This window comes from Chlamydotis macqueenii, chromosome 1, assembly GCF_036417535.1.
Source record: "Chlamydotis macqueenii isolate bChlMac1 chromosome 1, bChlMac1.mat, whole genome shotgun sequence".
NCBI classification, from domain to species: Eukaryota; Metazoa; Chordata; class Aves; order Otidiformes; family Otididae; genus Chlamydotis; species Chlamydotis macqueenii.
Genome location: NC_141556.1, coordinates 84,774,308 through 84,787,980, shown reverse-complemented (window position 1 = coordinate 84,787,980; position 13,673 = coordinate 84,774,308).

Here is a 13,673-nt window from a genome sequence, read left to right as displayed (position 1 = left end):
TGTGTTCTACCGTAGATGAGAGCCCAAAATACTTATTTTTTTAATTTTTTTTCCCCTTCTTTGACTTCAGAAACACATTGGTCTAGACTGTTCTGAAGGTTGCTGGGGCAAAGATTTGAAAAATCACCTATATGTGATTTGTTTCAGTCAAACTGAAACATGTTGTTATCTGGTTTGCAGCATAAAATCTTTGTTTGGCTTCCTTTTCCCAGGCTGGAATAGAGAAGAGCTTGGATCAAGATGTATAGCTCTTCTGGTTCCAGAGTCCTATTATTTTGTACCTAGACAACTATGTAGAGTCACTGCTGCAGAAAGATTAACTTCTGTTGAATAGTTAAAGCTGCCCTCATTCCAATCATCAGTTGAAAATGTGAAAAAGAACCTATAAAGGGAATGCTGATATTTCCACTGAGAAGTGACCTCTGGAAACACAAGGTATGGTTCTCTTAGTGCAATAGGACAACTCATCCCAATTCTCTAGAACTCTTATCAAAAGAAGAAATTGCCGTGGAAAATACCTGATCCTTCTGCTTACAGACAAATTATGGTTTATTTATCTAGATACTCAATAAAGCTTCTGTGGGAACACAGCTGAGTATTGTCTTTACTGGTTGCATTCTTAACAGTGTGCTCAGGCTGAGCGATAGCATGAACAATTGATTTTTGCTTGTCTAATCTGCGTATTTTCTGTCATCACTAAGTAAGTGATCATTAGGACGTTTTCAGTATTTCTCAGGCCATGCTAGCCATACCATATCATATTGGTTGCTCAAGCCCTTGCTTCATGTACTTTCTCTTGCTGTTCATGGGTAAATCCTGACTTTACAAGTCAGAAACATACTAATGTAGTCTAAAACATCAGAATACCACCAGCAGGCTAGTTTCTTGCTAGTTTCTTCTTTTTGAAGGTGTGCCCAGGTGGAGGAGCTCCTGCGGCAGGCGGCTGAGCTGCAGGAGGCGGTCAGGAGGCTGCGGGACATCAGGGAGGCTGAGAGGGAGCTGGACGCTTGGTTCCAGGCACAGTCTGCACCGGAACCACAGCACCCAGTGAACCAATCAACCCCCCCCCCACCCCAACCCCGCACTGACACACGACATAAGCAAGCAGGCAGAAGATGCCACTGAATGGAAAGCTGCAAGGGCAAGGCGCAGGAGGAAGAAGAAGCAGCTTCCTCAGAACCCCGAGGTGCCCCTGCAGAACCGCTTTGCTGCTCTGCAGACTGAAGAAGTAAGACCCAGCACCTGGGGGGAGGCACGGGAGCCGTGCGAGGTAGCACGCCCGGCTCATGTAATAGCTACCGCTACCAAGAAAAAGAGACGAGTGGTAGTAGTGGGTGACTCCCTCCTGACAGCTACAGAGGCACCCATCTGCCATCCCCATGTGCTCTCTCAGGAGGTATGCTGTCTCCCGGGGGCTCGTATCAGGGATGTCACCGAGAGACTACCTAGCCTCATACGGCCCACAGACTATTATCCACTACTGGTGTTTCATGTGGGGGCCAGGAACACAGCCAGCAGCATCCTGAGAAACATCAAAAGGGATTTCAGGGCTCCAGGTTCAACAGTCAAAGGCTCTGGGGCGCAGGTGGTATTCTCGTCAATCCTCCCAGTCAAAGGGCAGGGACCTGAAAGGGCCAGACGTATCTGGCAGGTTAACTCTTGGCTCAGGGAGTGGTGCTACAGCCAGGGCTTTGGGTATCTCGACCATGGTGCGTGCTTTGAGAAGCCCGGGCTGCTAGGGGCGGATGGCGTGCACCTAACCGAGAAGGGGAAGAGTGTGTTTGGACAAAGACTTGCCAGGCTCGTCCGGAGGGCTTTAAACTAGTGTTGCTGGGGGAGGGGGAGCACAGTTCAGCCCACTGCTGTCAGCATGGTGCCAGTGCCAGCACCGAGGGTCCAGAAGCTGAGGAAGGATCATAGATAAGTGCAAATGAACCTAAACTGCGGTCCAATAGTACCCTTGTCGCTGCAACCAGCAAGTCGGCTTTGTCGGGGGCCCAGCTGGAGTGTCTCTATACCAATGCACGCAGCATGGGGAATAAACAGGAAGAGCTGGAGATGCGTGCACACGAGCAGGGCTACGACCTCATTGGCATCACGGAGACGTGGTGGGATGACACATACGACTGGAGCGTCAACATGGAGGGGTATAGGCTTTTTAAAAAGGACAGGATGGGGGGACGAGGAGGGGGTGTTGCTCTCTACATCAGCAACCGGCTGGAGTGTGTGGAGCTCCGCCTGGGCATGGAGGAGTGTCCTGGTTCTGGCCAGGATAGAGTTAATATTTACCTGAGCTGGGTGGAGAACTGAAGCTGGTAGCCCCTATGGCTGGGATAGTTAACTAATTAGCTAACAGCTGGGGTTAATTTACCCAAATTAGCCAAAGGGCTATTCCATCCCATCTGACATCATGCTCAGTATATAAGTGAGGAGGGTGCTGAAGGGAGGCTCTCCTAGTTGGAAGAGACTGGATGTAGAGATCTGTTGTGAGCTATTATACTGTATTTGTGTTCCATCACTCTATTGTTTTCTTGTCATTACTGTTAAATTTACTTTTTGTTTAATCTCAACCCGCGTGTTTGGTTTTTTTTTTGTTTGTCAAACCTCCTCCTATTCTCTCGGAGAGTGGGGGGAGTGAGAGAGAGACTGCGTAGTCTGGTCCCCGTTGGGGCTGAACTACGACAAGGAGGAGCTGACAGAGAGCTTATGGGTCAAGATTAGAGGATGGGGACGGACAGGGGACGTTACGGTGGGGGTCTGTTACAGGCTGCCTGGCCAGGAAGACAGAGCAGACGAAGCGCTCTATAGGCAGATAGGAGCAGCCTCACAGTCACAGGCCCTGGTCCTCATGGGGGACTTCAACCACCCTGACATCTGTTGGAGAGACAACACAGCAGGGCACAGGCAGTCCAGGAGGTTCCTGGAATGCGTGGACGACAACTTCCTCCTGCAGGCGATAGAGGAGCCGACAAGGAGGGGTGCCATGCTCGACCTTGTGCTCACCAACAGGGAGGGGCTGGTGGGGGATGTGAAACTAAAGGACAGCCTTGGCTGCAGCGACCATGACATGGTGGAGTTCAAGATCCACGGGGCAGCAAGGAAACTACATGGCAAGCTCTCTGCCCTAGATTTCAAGAGGGCAGACTTTGGCCTCTTCAGGGACCTGATGGGCCAAGTGCCATGGGAAGCGGCCCTGGAGAGAAGAGGGGCCCAGGAAAGTTGGTCCATATTCAAGGAGCACCTCCTCCAAGCTCAGCAGAGGTGCATCCCGACGAAGTCGGGCAAAAAGGCCAGGAGGCCTGCGTGGATGAGCAAGGAGCTCCTGGACCAACTGAAAGTAAAAAAGGAGGCCTATAGAGAGTGGAAGTGGGGACAGGTAGCCTGGGAGGTCTACAAAGAGTCTGTGCAAGTGGCCAGGGATAAGGTAAGGAAGGCCAAAGCCCTGGCAGAACTGAATCTGGCCAGGGATATAAAATGCAACAAGAAGAGCTTTTATAGGTACGTAGGGGACAAAAGAAAGTCCAGGGAAAATGTAGGCCCACTCCGGAAGGGAACTGGTGTCCTGGTTACCCAGGACATGGAGAAGGCTGAGGTACTCAATGACTTTTTTGCCTCAGTCTTCACTGACAAGAGTTCTTGTCCCACCACCCAAGCTGTACAAGGTGCAAGCAGGGACTTCGAGGATGAAGAACCGCCCACTGTACTTGAAGAGCAGGTTCGGGATCATCTGAGGAACTTAAAGGTGCACAAGTCCATGGGACCTGATGAGATCCATCTGTGGGTCCTGAGGGAACTGGTGGATGAAATTGCCAAGCCACCGGCTATTATATTTGAGAAGTCGTGGTGGTCTGGTGAGGTCCCCGATGACTGGAAGAGAGGGAACATAACCCCAGTTTTTAAAAAGGGGAATAAGGAAGACCCAGGTAACTACAGGCCGGTCAGCCTCACCTCTGTGCCTGGCAAGGTCATGGAGCAGATTCTCCTGGAAACCATGCTAAGGCACATGGAGAGCAAGGAGGTGGTTGGTGACAGCCAACATGGCTTCACCAAGGGCAGATCGTGCTTGACCAATTTGGTGGCCTTCTATGACGGGGTGACGGCATCGGTGGACAAGGGACGAGCAGCAGACATCATCTACCTGGACTTGTGCAAAGCTTTTGACACTGTCCCGCATGACATCCTTCTCTCTAAACTAGAGAGACATGGGTTTGATGGACGGACCACTCGGTGGATAAGGAGTTGGCAGGATGGCCGCACTCAGAGAGTGGTGGTTAACGGCTTGATGTCCAAGTGGAGACCAGTCATGAGTGGCGTCCCTCAGGGGTCCGTGTTGGGCCCGGCCCCGTTCAATATCTTTGTCGGCGACATGGACAGTGGGATAGAGTGCACCCTCAGCAAGTTCGCTGATGACACCAAGCTGTGTGGTGCCATCGACACGCTGGAAGGGAGGGATGCCATCCAGAGGGGCCTTGACAGGCTGGAGAGGTGGGCCTGTGCCAACCTCATGAAGTTCAACCAGGCCAAGTGCAAGGTCCTGCACCTGGGTCATGGCAATCCCAGGCACAAATACAGGCTGGGCGGGGAATGGATTGAGAGCAGCCCTGAGGAGAAGGACTTGGGAGTGCTGGTGGACGAGAAGCTCAACATGAGCAGGCAATGCGCCCTTGCGGCCCAGAAGGCCAACCGCATCCTGGGCTGCATCAAGAGAAGTGTGGCCAGCAGGTCAAGGGAGGTGATTCTCCCACTCTACTCGGCCCTGGTGAGACCACATCTGGAGTACTGTGTCCAGTTCTGGAGCCCCCAACATAAGAAGGACATGGACCAGTTGGAGAAGGTCCAGAGGAGGGGCACAAAGATGATAAAAGGGCTGGAGCACCTCTCTTATGAGGACAGGCTGAGACAATTAGGGCTGTTCAGCCTGGAGAAGAGAAGGCTCTGAGGAGACCTGATAGTGGTCTTCCAGTACCTCAAGGGGGCCTATAAGAAAGATGGGGAGAGGCTGTTTAGCAGGGCCTGTTGCAATAGGACAAGGAGTAATGGTTTTAAAATAGTAGGGGGTTGATTTAGATTGGAAATTAGGAAAAATTTTTTTACGATGCAAGTTATAGAACACTGGAACAGGTTGCCCAGAAAGGTGGTGGAAGCCCCATCCCTGGAAACGTTCAAGGCCAGGTTGGATGAGGCTCTGAGCAACCTGATCTAGTTGAAGATGTCCCTGCTCCTTGCAGGGGGGTTGGACTAGATGACCTTTGAAGGTCCCTTCCAACCCTAACCATTCTATGATTCTATGATTCTGTATTTTCTAAATGAAAAACAAGTATCATTCAAAAATCTGTATTTCTGCCTATAAACACAAAATCAGATTTAGGTGTCTGGTTTTAAGAATTGCAGTTCTCTCATGTGCTTGTTAGAGGTTATTTGCCCTCAGAAGATGTTTCAAGCACTTTGTGTTGATGATTATTATTTCAGTTTTTCTGGAGGAATACTGGACTCCCTTATCTGCATTTCTGCCTAGCACAAATGACTGCTCAGCTTGAGGCTGAGTGATTAGAAGTTGATGTTCCATCACTTCTGATTTAATCTCAGGGTTTTCTTGCCTCTAAACAGGAAATAAGAAAGGACTTAAGAAACCTTTAGGACTAAGAACTGTTGGGTGCCAGTAGCCTCTTGAGTGTATTTTCTTTAGGATTGATTTGCCAATGCTGCATGTGAGGACAAATCTTGATTCTTTCTGCTCTGTAAATGTCCTCTAGTAAGGAGCTCATGTCCTCCAGCCTGGATTGAAATCATCATTCCCCGATCAAGAAATTGTAACAGACCGCTGTGAAAACTGATCAAAGCTACACACCACATCTGTCAGGGAGGAGAGCTGAGGGGAAAGCCATAAACCTAGATCTAGGTCTAGAGGGAAGAAGAGATGCAGACAGAAGGCAAGATTGTGGTCATGAGGCTGCAGAAGAGGCCCACTTTGTGGTTCGTAGCACATGTTCTGCTAGTACATGCTACACAGCTGTCAACACTCTACTTGGGTTTCTCAAGACATCCTATCTCACTTTCACATCACTTCTTGCTCCTAAGGATGTGTGCACACAACTGCCATCCAAGAGCCAGTTAAGGAAAATGTCTTCAGCAAACTATGAAATGCTATTGTCCTTGGGATGATGGGATGGTGTAAATTCCAGGTGGCTGACGCCTTGCTGTCCCTGTCAGCTGAGGTGCTTTGATGGCCACCCACATCATATGTTGAATATAGCAGTGCCAAAGACTAGTTGCCCTTCCTGCTAGGTATTTCAGTGGTAGCCCCTGTCTTAGTTTAGCCCCACTTGGGACCAATCTACACAGTCTCTCTCCCACTCTGCCCACCCTCTGAGGGAACAGGGAGAGATAATATAAGAAAAAAAGGCTCAAGATTTGAAATAAGGACAGGGAGAGATCACTGAAGTTACTGGTACAGGCAAAACAGGCTTGACTTGGGGAAAAGTATTTATTTATCATAAAAACCAAAGCAGGATAATGTGGAAGAGACCAAACAACTTCCCCCCACCCCTTCCTCTTCCCAGGCTTAACATTGTCTCTACCTCCTTCCCCCTGGTGAGCAGCACAGGGGGGAATAGGGAATGGGGGTTATGGTCAGTTCATCACATGTTGCTTTACACTGTTCCTTCCTCCTCAAGGGAGAAACTCCTCACATTCCTCCCCTCTTCCAGCGTGGGGTGCTCCCACAGTCTACAGTCTTTCGTGAACTGCTCCGACGTGGGTCATTTTTCCACAGGGTGCAGTCCCTCTGGATCAGCTGCCCCAGCGCGGACCCTCCACGGGCCACAGCCTCCTTCAAGCGTCTGCCTGACCCCATGGGCTGCAGGTGGATCTCTGCTCCTCCGTGGACCTCCATGGGCTGCAGGTGGATCTCTGCTCCTCCATGGACCTCCATGGGCTGCAGGGGGACAACCTGCTCCACCATGAGCTGCACCACAGGCTGGAGGGGAATCTCTGCCGGGAGCCGCATTACTCCTCTCCCTCCTTCTTCACTGACCTTGGCATCTGCAGCAGTTCCTCTCATCAGAAATTCTTCACAATCGGCTCAGACAGACGCCTCTCAAGTTCTCTTATATCTCCTCTCTTCACTTCTTGCAGTCGGGCTGGGCTGAGTCGGGCCCAGACAGCTGCCCGAGGTTAGAGGGTGAGGCCTGCAAGGCCCACAAGGCTCGCGCCTCCCCCTCTCTGTCCCCTCTCAGCTTCTTCACTTCTTCTCTTATTTTTTCTTCTGTTTTTCCCATTCTTAAATATGTTTTCGCAGAGGCATTATCATGGAACATTCCGCTACCAATTAGCTCGGCCCTGGCCAGCAGTGGGTCTGCCCTAGGCCTGGCCAAGCCCAGTAGACAAAGTAGAAACTTCTAGCAGCTTCTTACAGCTTCTTACCCCCCCTCACTAAACAAAACCAACAATTGGGGGGCAGTTATATCAAAAAAGGTGGGGGGAACAACCACAAAAAAAAAATCCTGTTAAGGAGTTCTAGCTACTGCTCCCACAGCAGATTTCCCAGTGTTTTGCCCAACCTTACTCAAAGCCCTATTTGGTGAGGATTTTATCACAACCCTCAGGAAGACTACTTTATTTCTCTCCATCTGTTTGCCTGATATTCTGCCTGGTTCCTTTCCTTAATTCCATCCTATTGCATTCACCATTGTAAAGTTGTACAAAAAGCTATAGAGCCATCACACCAGTGTCTGAGTGACTGCAGCCAGCTTGCTGAAAACTGTAAGTCTTGGTTTCTCCTTCTGTTCTTTCCCTGCTGGTATTCACATGTCACTCTTTATGGGAATTAGTTGTTGCAGTAAGAAGACTATTAAGAGAAGTTGTTCAAGTGTGGAAGTCAGATATATGCATCTTTAGCAGTAAGAAGTTACACATCTCTGTTGTCACAAAGGGAAAAGGACACTTGGTCTTAATATCCTAGCCTACAGAAGATCTGCAAGACTAAATGTGATCAGGTGCTGGAAGGCAGATAAGCATGGCATGAGGCAGTGAAGGGAAGGGCTGTGCTTCTAATCACTCAGCAAAGCAGCTATTTGGAGGATGTGCTTCTAATTGCTCAGTGAAGCTGCTGTTTGGAGGATGTTGGATTAAATTGGCAGAGTTTGTTGCTGGAGGTAATTGCTGAGGTATTCTATATTTGAGCAACTGGACTGTTCAAAGGTGCCATTGCTCAGAAGTGAAGTGACAGACAAGTAAGACAGCTGGAACTTAAGCACTTTATACTTTTGAGCAAGTGCTAGAGGCATATGCAGCAAGGTCGTGGTGGGAACAGTGGAAGCAGGGCTGCAGGCTAGAAGGAGTAAGTTTCAAAAATGTTTGTAATGAACCAAAGGCTAGAACAGCAAGATGATGGAGCTGCCAGGCAGAAGGAAAACATTGTGTGAGAAACAAAACCAAGGCATTATTTTGGACCATGGTGAGCCAATTATTGAACTTGAGGTACATGGGCAAAGCAGTGGCTTGATTGATCAGGACAGAAATTCTTCTGCAGTCAGGTTGGATGTGTAGTAGAGATTTTCTTAAGCACAAGCCCATCATCCTCTCCATTATGCAAAAGCATACATTCAGTGCTCAGAGCTGTACACGAATATCCCTGTCAGCCTCTGTTCTGCATGAATTAGCTGACTCAAAGAAAGACAGAGAACTACATCTGTCCGAGAATAGAGCACTCTGAACTGTCTTTCCCTTTGGACAGATACAGCCTCCAAACAGCAAGAATCAGGCTGCAATTACTCTGTTCAACTCAACCCAGTTGAACCTGCACTGGACTGCTTGGCCTGGTCTTGTCCCAGTTCTCATGCCCATTATCAGGAGACAGCATTGAGACTTAGTTTGAGGATGAACAGTCACCTTCTGTCAGGAGCTCGTGAAAAAAATACTAGGAGACTACACCAGACACAGACCAGAAGACAACAGGGAACTGCAACAAGGTGCAGCAAAAGCACCCTGTATAGAAGTAGAGCACACACCAAATTTTAGGAAGTTTAGGGCACTGTATAGAGAGGACACAGACAGGTGGAAACATATAGGTAATTGCATCATGGGAAAGAAAGTCCCCCCCCCCAGCTCTTGGCACAGACAGAACAGGTAACACAGCAGCATTGTCCAAGAATAAAGATTGTTGGTAACTTCCCCCAGAAAAGACATGCTCCTGTTATGCCTCTGCTTTAAAACAGCACAGCTCTTGGGCAACACTAAAACAGCAGTAGCATTTCCTAAGGAAAAAGCCATGTTCTTTGCCAGTGTCTCCCTTTACAACCCTTTTCAGTGAGTAACTGTGCATTTTGAAATTAGAGGTTCTCTGGAAATTGTACAGGACCATCTACTCCCTTTTCCTGCTTGTGAGCAAGTAGAGGTGCAGGACTTTACAACTGTCCTGAACCAAAAAAATTCCCATTTCCTCTTCCCTGCAGTAGCTCTACCACATACCTCCATCTTTACTGCTGATCTGCAATGCTCACCTGAAGCTTTAGTCTGGCTTGGGAATAAGATGGGACATATCAACACTTGCTCAGCAAGTGAGAGCAAAGAAGCAGTTTGACAGTGTTGTGAAAAAGAGTGTCTCTCAAAAGAGATCTATGGTTGTAACCAGGTAAAAGGTTTGGCTGCCACATGACAGTAATAGCAGGAGGGAAAAATAGGTATTTTTTAAGGAAGAATGGGGAACATGGCTTTGTGAATAAAGATCTTACTTCAGGCATTTGGAATAGGGGTGTTAGGGCAGTGTCAAGTTGGCAATTCACAGGAAACAGGAGGTCTGTGTAGCATAGGGCGTTGTAAATGGACAAAGAATTGAAGAGTTGTATGTTTGAAGGCAGAGCAACGAAGTAGGCTCAGAACAGAGGAGATCTATACAGAGGGAGTAAAGAGGCCAGAGGCAGGTATCACCTCTCCCTTTGCAGGTTCAGTATTTAGTTTCTAGTGTAGAGGTGTAATCTTGTAAGATGGTGGATGTCTCTGTCCATCCTCCTTCAGTAAGAGCAGAGCTATACTTGTCTTCTCATGAACGTATTGTAGCTCAAGAGCAGGGAGGCATAGTTCTTCACACTGTTTGGGTAGTTCTCTCCCAAGTCTTCTCTGAGTAATATGCAGGAGCATCCCAAGACTGTCCTTGAGTTCTGATAACAGAGCAGGCTGTTTAACACCTTCTAGCCAGCAACAGAAAATACTGACTTAAGATACAATTTTCAAAGGATCTGGGACACACAAATTTACAGGGAGCCAGCAAGTGCTGCGGGTGCTCCACTCCTCTGAAAATTCTGCTCTATGCCTGGCAAGAAGTGTGACAGATGCAAAGTGGAAGGTAATTCCTCTTCACCAGTTGAGTGGGGTTCCTCCTACTCCATTTTGTCAGCTGAAAAGGACTGGATACCCTTTGACACAAGGCAAGTAAAGATAATGGCCACCTTTCTGCTTTTCCAAGTTGTCTAGTGGAGGAAGAACTCAAGCCCTTCCCCACGTGGAAGAAAGAGACCCTGTTTTACAACCCAGCAACCTTTTTGTGAGAGTGTCAGGCCTTCATTTCTACCAGAGGACAGTCTAGCTCTAAACAAAGGTGGAAATTTCTTTTTTAGTAAAATAGCTGCCTTCCTCTTTAAAACACATTATGGATTCAGAGAGCAAAATAACAGGCTTGAAAAATGTGAGCTTGCCCCTGAACAGAAATAGCTTCACTCCTCCCTCCCCTTTTTCCAGCAGAGGTGAGCGACAACTGGATAAAAAGATATTCAGGGTATAACCAAGTATTAGCTGCCTTAGATTAAGAATAAAGTGTCCTGCTTCACTAGTCATCTCAGATTGGTTTCTTGCTTTGATATAAACAGAGTTTTAGAACATAAAGGCCATGAATTTGAATTACTGATGCAGTTCAAATGACACATTTGTCCTTGAGTTTCAGTTACAACTTTTCTTGGAAAAATAAAGATGATAAATACTCTGATAAACAGTTTACCAATACAGGCAAAAGATTATGCAAAACACATTCTACTTCATACCTCAGAATCTATGGGACACTGGTAAACTGTCTGCATAGAAGATATATCAGAATTATTTATCCTCTATGTTTGCTTCCTTTGTTTTTGATGTACCCTATAGAAAAACAAACATTTAATGACATTATTTAAGAAAGTCAAGCAAAGCAGTCAGCACAAACGATTATTAAACTACAGTCAGACATAGATAGCTTATGTTCCCTGCTGTTGGTCTCTATCACGTTCTCATGGATGGCTAGGAGGTGGCTGCCAATAGCGCCTTTGTTTATTTGGTAATGTAACTTGTAGAAGGCAAGTTTTGTTACACTTACCTGTGGTTACAAACGAGAGCCTGGCTCGTTAGAAAAAGGACTGTTTGAAAAATGGATACACCAGTTTTCCAACAGGACAAAAACCCCCTCATCTTCACTGGACATCAGAGGAATCTCTTAATATTGCTGCCATTTTCTATATAATACTTTTTTTTTTCACTGCCAATATGGTATCTTTTCTTTGTGTACTGTTTTCTGCCTCATTTTATGTATTTTTGTGTAAATTTTAATAAAGGCAAAGTTTTGGATACTATCATCACACAACAGGCCAGAACATCCCATCTCAACTCTATGCTTTTCTCATGGACTAACATGTTTAGATTACTTGTATTTTTTTTAATTCTGGATTCTGAGATTAATTTTTTTTCTATGCACAAAGTTATTTTTGATCATGGAACAGTATGAAATTCCAACTGCAATTTCTATTCTGGATAATGCATTTATATTGTTAAGCCCTGAAACACACAAGTAGTGTGTAGTTATATGACAGGGTAGGGGTAGTTATATGACTCTTGCATTATAGTCTGTCCTGGATTATCAACACACATTTTCCACTTTAAGTTTTGCTTTATAAAAGCTTTTGTTTGGAGCAGTTAGTTTTGTCTGCTTAGCTATTGTTACACATAGCAAGGTAACTAGAGGAGGAATTGCTTTGGGCATTGTCAAGTCAACAGTACATGAAACTTTAATAAGAATATTGGTTGCCAAGAACTCCATCATCTTCTTAGGGCTACTTCTTATAGGCTGGAAGTGCCTATATGTAATCTATGCTACTGGTGTCTCTCCATTTAGAGACTCTCAGTTCTCTCTCTTTCTCAGGTTACCCAGGACCACACTCTTTCATCTTTGCTCCATATGCAGTGTCTGTCTTCTTTACTTCTCCCTCTCTTGACAGGGGACATGTTACAGGTTAGAACTAGGATGCTGGAAAAAAACATGGTGTCAGGCTGTCAATTGTCCTGCCAGGCCTCTGAATAGGGCTTTCATGTTCGCAGAGTTTCTGTTGGAAATAGTCTCCCAGGAGAACACGTATATCAACATTTCCCTCCACAACCCCAAGTCCTTACATGCAGACCAGGATGATCCCCATCCTCCAAACCCCTACCCAGCCACTGGATAATTTTGGTGCATGTACACTTGCTCTTTGTATACCTTCAGCCACTCCCTCTCAGCCCCTTCTATAATTTTCTACACATCTTAATCACTCTCTTTTTCTGCTTCAGAGGCCACTTGGGATCCTTGTCATTCCTTTATGAACTTAAATCACAATGTAGCCTTAAAATTTTGGACAATTGTGTTTGATATATCCAATCCAATGACAGGAGAGGGAGAAAGGTCAGGAATGCAGCAGAACTGACACCATAAAGTACATCACTTGCACCTTGTGGGATCACTGAAGATTCTTTCAGATTCAATATGCTTTTCCAAATATGCAAATAATTATATCAATGCCACAGAATGGTCTGATCTCAGGAGCTCCACCCTGTAGCTAATTAGTGCTCCACAATCTGCACTCTGCTATGCATACCCTTGGGACTGGCATACTACAATGATAAAAGTTAGTTTGTCATTTCCTATAGCTGAATAGTTTTGATTTGTTTGCTGTTTTTATTAAAATCTTGACTGCTAGAGTCAGGAGATAATGAGATGACCTCAGTTGTCATTCAAATCATGCCAAGGCCTAGCAATCCAGAATGCAAAGGACAGCTGGGTGATATGATGTATGAACGCAGCCTAAAGGCTAAGAAACCAAAGCAACCCAGTATTTATGATTTAAAATAAAACTACATTGTTAAACCATCATTGTTACCCATCAAATCCTTGGGGTCATAGCACATCTCTGTCTTCCTATCACTCTATGTGCATTGTGTACACAAAGCTGCTTCTATACTAGTAGTATTACTGTGCTGGTGATTCCATCATAAAATCCTGAATTGTTTGAGCAGAAAATATCCATACTGCATATAAGTCTCAGATAGAGTTATCCTTGTTCTGTTAGGGAGGGAAGGGGCAGAGAACACAGGGAATTCGGTTCAAACAGTCCAATTGCTTCTACAAATAACAGCACAATATTATTTTGCTCAGGTTAAAAAAAAAAAAAAGAAAACATTTTATAGCAAACCTTTCATTGAAAAGACCTAGGGCCTCTCCCTGCTATGGAGGGAGTTTGTTAGGGTGCCCTTCTTGTCTTTGATGTATCCCTTTTTATGAGCTGAATGTTTCAGCTATTACAAACATTCTTTAAAAAAAAAAAAAAATATGTATTTCACATCCTTAGCAGAGACATAGTTGGAAACTAAAACCTGAGAAGATATTTGTTCAGTATGGTGTG